The following is a 6000-nucleotide window of genomic DNA, read 5'->3' as shown; positions in this document are numbered from 1 at the left end:
CGATGGCCAGCAGAGACTGGGCTATGGCCTGCTGAGACTGGGCCATGGCCTGCAAAGACTGGGCCATGGCGTTGAGCGCCTCTGCCATCTGGCGCTGGCACTGGCTCATGGCCTCCTGTGAGAGGGCAGCCATGTCCTGGGCCACAGACTCCGCCTGCACGGAAAGCCCCAGGCCTCGCAAACCGTTCCCCATGTCTGACACCGTCGCACCCATTGCCTCCACCGCGGACGCCACCCGTGTGGTGTCGGCCTGGGTGGCACGTATGACCGGCACCACTCCCAGCTCCTGGACGCGGGTGGACTCCTCCACCTGCGACTGCAGCCGCCGCAAGCCAGCCGTCACCCTCTTAGCTCGTCTCCGGGTCGGTGGTTGCATCGGATCTATGGGTGGGTGTGGTAACTCCAGGAACCCGGGATCCATCTGGGCAGCAGATGTTCGCTTGGGCTGGGCTGCCCTCCGACCGCCCGGCCCCTCTGCTGCTCCTACCTCCACCTGCTGTACCGGGACGGCTGTGTTGTGCGCACCAGTGAGTGTAGCATGCGCCTCATCACTAAAGTGCCCAACCGAGGTGAGTGTTTCTGCGATGGTGGAGGGTGTTGGTGACAGCAGTGGCTTTGTGTCGTGCTCTTCGTCCCACTCTGAGTCCATGGCACTTTGGGGTGGGGGTTCGTCTCCACCCATCCACTCTGTGTCACTGTCCGGTATTTTGTCTTCCTGGTTAGTGCTGTCCCGGGTAGGGGTGTCCCGGATAGGGGTGTCCTGGGTAGGGGTGTCCTGGGTAGTGGTGTCCTGGCTTGGCTGTGACGGAAGCCTGTGGCTGCCCCTCTCATCGCTGGGTGGCCCACGCCTGCGTCGTCGCACCCGCACGTGACGGGGGCGTCGTCTCCCCGTTGCTCCAGGTCTCTCCGTCTCCCGTGGTCTCCAAGGGACATCCTGCGGGCGTCGCATGCTGGAGGGTCCGGGTCTCTCCGTCTCCCGTGTTGTGCGAGGGGCATCCTGCGGGCGTCGCATGCCGGAGGGTCCGGGTCTCTCCGTCTCCCGTGGTGTGCGAGGGGCATCCTGCGGGCGTCGCATGCCGGAGGGTCCGGGTCTCTCTGTCTCCCGTGGCCTCCGAGGGGCATCCTGCGGGCGGTCTGCACCTGCGGGGATGGGTGCCTGGACGTTTGCTCCTGCGATACACAATGAAGCATGCATGGTTAGACACGCAGGCAGTGATCAGGTGATATGGGGGAGGGGGATATAGGGGAGGGGGGATATGGGGACGGGCTGTCGGTGGCTCACTTGCAAATACGCCCCCGACCTCTGCATCAGCAACCTCCCGGTCCTCAGGTCCGCCAGCCAGTTCCAGGGCCCTTTCCTCGTGTTCGGTCAGTGGCCTCTCATCAGCGGGGCCTCCTCCAGTCCTCACATGCTCCCTGGTGTTGTGTGCGCATTTCTCCTGTGGTGGGGGGGAGGGGGGGTGCGGGGATGGTGGCAGGGGTAAAAGGCAACAGTGTTAGACAGGTATATGAATGCACGCCATCGGTTGCGCGTGTATTGCAGAGGTTAAGGTTAGGGCTGGATTCACTTGGGGAGATGGGGGATATGGGGGCGGGGGGATATGGGGGTGGGGGTATATGGGGGAGGGGGATATGGGGAGGGGGATATGGGGAGGGGGGATATGGGGAGGGGGGATATGGAGGATATGGGGAGGGGGATATGGGGGAGGGGGGATATGGGGGAGGGGGGATATGGGGGGTATGGGGGAGGTGGGATATGGGGGAGGGAGGATATGGGGGAGGGGGGTATGGGGGAGGGGGGATATGGGGGATATAGGGGAGGGGGGATATGGCGGATATGGGGGAGGGGGATATGGGGAGGGGGGATATGGGGAGGGGGATATGGGGGAGGGGGTAGATGGGGGATATGGGATGGGGATATGGGGAGGGGGATATGGGGAGGGGGGATATGGGGGTGGGGGGATATGGGGGATATGGGGGGGATATGGGGGGATATGGGGGAGGGGGGATATGGGGGATGGTGGCAGGGGTAAAAGGCAACAGTGTTAGACAGGTATATGAATGCACGCCATCGGTTGCGCGTGTATTGCAGAGGTTAAGGTTAGGGCTAGATTCACTCGGGGATATGGGGGAGGGGGATATGGGGGATATGTGGAGGGGGATATGGGGAGGAGGGATATGGGGAGGGGGGATATGGGGGATATGGGGGAGGGGGGATAGGGGGGAGGGGGGATAGGGGGGAGGGGGGATATGGGGGAGGGGTGGTTATGGGGGAGGGGAGATATGGGGGATATGGAGGAGGGGGGATATGGGGGGAGGGGGGGATATGGGGGAGAGGGGATATGGGGGATATGGGGGATGGGGGATATGGATATCGGGCGGGGGGGGGGGAGGCTCACCCTGCCTGCTCTGACGAGGTCGTTCACCTTTTTGTGGCACTGGGTGCCTGTCCGTGGTGTCAGGGCTGCAGCGGTGATGGCCTCTGCCACCTCCCTCCACAGACGCCGGCTGTGGCGTGGGGCAACTCTGCGGCCATGCCCGGGATACAGGGCCTCCCTCCTCTGCTCCACTGCATCCAGGAGCGCCTCCACATCCCGTGACTGGAACCTCGGGGCTGAGCGGCGGCCAGCCATCCAGTCGGGTGTTCCGGTCGGGTGTTCCGGTCGGGTGGGGGGGGAGCAGTGCGTCCTTATGAGCCGTCACGCCGTGCGGCGTGAATGATGCTGCACGGCGTGAACCACGTGAGCAAGCGCGGATCCCGTCACGTCGCTGCTAACCCATTTCGGGCCGGAGACTTCGCGATGATTTTTGCGGCGTGACGCAGGTCGGATTTGCACCGTTTTTTGCGCCGATTGGCGGACTTTGCGCCGATAACGGAGAATTTCGCCCCTGATTCTCAGTAAATATTCAAGTCACCTACCAACCCAAATTTGGAAATGATTTTCGAGTAAGACTTAATGAGACGTATGTTAAGAGTCAGTTTGAGGAACTCTTTGCTCCACAGTATCACTGTCACAAATGGATTTTGTATGACGAGGTGTTTGACCTAGTTCCCATGGCAAATACAGCTTACTTCACATGGGCTTATTGTCACACTCGCGCAATGTGGATTGTAGACTATACATTTGAAGTGGGAACCTTACATCATAAAAATTGGAGAATGGGACTTCCGGTGGTGACATGTAGGTGGAGGTCGCACGTTGGGTGGCTCCCGCAAAGGTTTTTGTTTTTGTCCCCCAGTTTTGGGGGAAGTCCTATGTGAATGGTCTGCGGTAAAGTTGTGGGAATCAGATGATGTCGATAACCCGAGGGAAGAATACAGGACGAAAAGGTACAAGCGCTAGTCTACCTGAGAGCTTGGGTTTGGTGAGAAGTGCTGTGGGAGGAAAGATGGCGGGGCAAGTTCGACAGGTGGGGCTGGGCCCATTACGGTGGACACGCTGGCAGAGATGATTGTGGTGGAGTTTGAGTGGCAGTTTGCCAAGCATTTTGAGTGGCATGGAAAGGAGACAATGGGAACCCTCAAACAGTTGGTGGATGATACGTTAGCACCGATAAAGGAGATTCTGGGAAAGACATTTACGGTGGTGCAGGAGAAAAGTGAGGTGTTGAAGGAGGTGGAGGAGACATTGTCACGGCACAGCGACCACCTCGCCTCGAAGGGAGAGGAGTTGCGGAAGATGGAGGAGAGTAATAAAGGGCTGAGAGCCAAACCGGAGGACCTGGAGAACAGGTCACAATGGCGGAATCTTTGGATCGTGGGACTGCCTGAGGGGTGGGAGGGCTGAAGGCCGTCGGAATACTTTTTGTGGATGTTTGCCAAATTTTTCGGGGTGGAGAAGAACACCTCCTTCTTTAAGATGAATAAGGCTCATCGGTCGCTTCAGCAGCACGGTAGCACAAGTGGATAGCACTGTGGCTTCACAGCGCCAGGGTCCCAGGTTCGATTCCCCGCTGGTCACTGTCTGTGCGGAGTCTGCGCGTTCTCCCCGTGGCTGCGTGGGTTTCCTCCAGGTCTGCTGGGTTCCTCCCACAGTCCAAAGACATGCAGGTTAGGTGGATTGGCCATGCTAAATTGCCCATAGTGACTAAAGAAAAGTTTAGGAGGGGTTATTGGGATACGGGGATAGGGTGGAAGTGAGGGCTTAAGTGGGTGGGTGCAGACTTGATGGGCCGAATGGCCTCCTTCTGCACTGTATGTTCTCTGTTCTATGTCTATGAGCCACCAAAAGCTGTGATGGTCTATTTTCACAGCTATCAGATGAAAGAGAAGGTCTTGAGATGGGCCAAGCAGAATTAGGAAGTGAAGTGGGAAGACAGTTGTCTTCGGATATCTGGACGTCAAGGTGGAGCTGGCAAGACGACAGGCAGCCTTTTACAGGCCTTTATAAGAGTAATGTGCGGTTCGGAGTGGTCTACCCGGCGAAGTTGAGAGTCACGTATAACTCCAGGGGCTATTACTTTGAGACGGCGAGGGAGGCAGAGCCATTCGTGAGGGCTGAAGGATTGGAACAAACTGAGTTTGGACTTTATTTTTGTGTGTTGTGGTTGGGAAGGATTGGTTTGGGATGGTGGGACAAATGTGTTGGGAGGGGTTTCTCTTTTCCTTTTTGTTGGCGTTTATCATGCTTGGTTGGTTTAGGGGTGTGGGGGGTGTAGGGGTGTGGGGGGTTTCTTTTGTTTTTTGTACCAGGTATGTGGGGGGGGGGGAGGGGACACTGGTGGGGGCCACCTCGCTAGCAAACTTAAGCTGGCCTGTGAATGGGAGTGAGGTGGGGGGAGGGGCCGTGGCTGGCCTAGCCTGTGTGGACAGATTTCAGTGGGCCTGGGCGGTGTGAATGGAGGGGGGATGAGGCGTATGCAGAGAGGAGCGGTTTCGAGAGGGAGTGGTTGGAGGTTGCTGGGAAGGGAAGGGGGAGGGGTAGCTGGCTGCCAGTGACTAGGGGTAGGGGTAGGAGGGCTGGAGTCTGGAGGGGTAGGTGTGGGGCCGGAGGCCATGGTCATGGCTGAAAGAAGGGGGAGAGAAGCCCCCCCCCCCGATTGATAAAGTGGAACATGCAGGGGTTGGGCGGACCGTTGAAGCAAGCAAGAGTCTTCTCACATTTGAAGAGCTTGAGAACCGATGTGGTGCTGTTGCAGGAGGACCAGGTGAGGTTTTGGAAGGGTTGGGTGAGTCAGGTGTTCTACCCAGGCTTTGATAGCAGGGCCCGGGTAGCGGTATAAGTGGGCAAGAGAGTTAGGTTTCAGATGGAGAAGATGGTGGCAGGTCTGGGGGGCAGATACATTATAGTAACGGTGCATTGGAGGGGAGGTTGGTGGTATTGGTTAGCGTGTATGCCCCGAATTAGGATGATGTAGGAATTATGCAGAGGATGCTGGCAGCCATACCAAGTCTGGACACGCATCAGTTAATTTTAGTTGGGGTTGTTTTTCAGCACCATGGTCTTGCACTTGGATTTGGAGCCCAGTCCCCTGGGGGCCATGTTTGGGGTGTCAGACTTTATTGAGCTGCAGGCGGGAGCGGGGGCAGATGTTTTAGCCTTCGCTGAGAGTTGGGGGGTAGAGAGAGGGGGACTATTCTTTGAGTATCGGGGTGTTCATTGATAGAGTGGAGGGTGGGTTTGTTATTCTTGGTGTTTTGTTTTGTTTTATGTATAAAATGTTAAATACCGAATCAAAATATTTTCAAAAATAAAATTGGAGAATGGGCGTTACTTTTAAACAATCACTTACAATATCACAGAACATTGCCTGGCAATTTATTCCAAGATTTCTTCAGAACAGGAAGATATTTAAAGAACACTATATCTGCATCGCCTGCCGTATCAATATTCATACCATGTAAGGCCCCTATGTCTAGTGGATGTTGCTTGAAGACCTATGGCCTTTGGCAATCACCATTCCTTTACTGAAATAAAAACATAAAATGTGGGAAACACTCGGCAGATCACACAGTATTGGTGGAGAGAAAAATATGTAGCTGTAGGTAAGAAGCTTTAG

Source organism: Scyliorhinus torazame, chromosome 5 (assembly GCF_047496885.1).
Source record: "Scyliorhinus torazame isolate Kashiwa2021f chromosome 5, sScyTor2.1, whole genome shotgun sequence".
NCBI classification, from domain to species: Eukaryota; Metazoa; Chordata; class Chondrichthyes; order Carcharhiniformes; family Scyliorhinidae; genus Scyliorhinus; species Scyliorhinus torazame.
The sequence above is the reverse complement of the archived record's forward strand: the minus strand, read 5'-3'. Positions refer to the sequence as shown.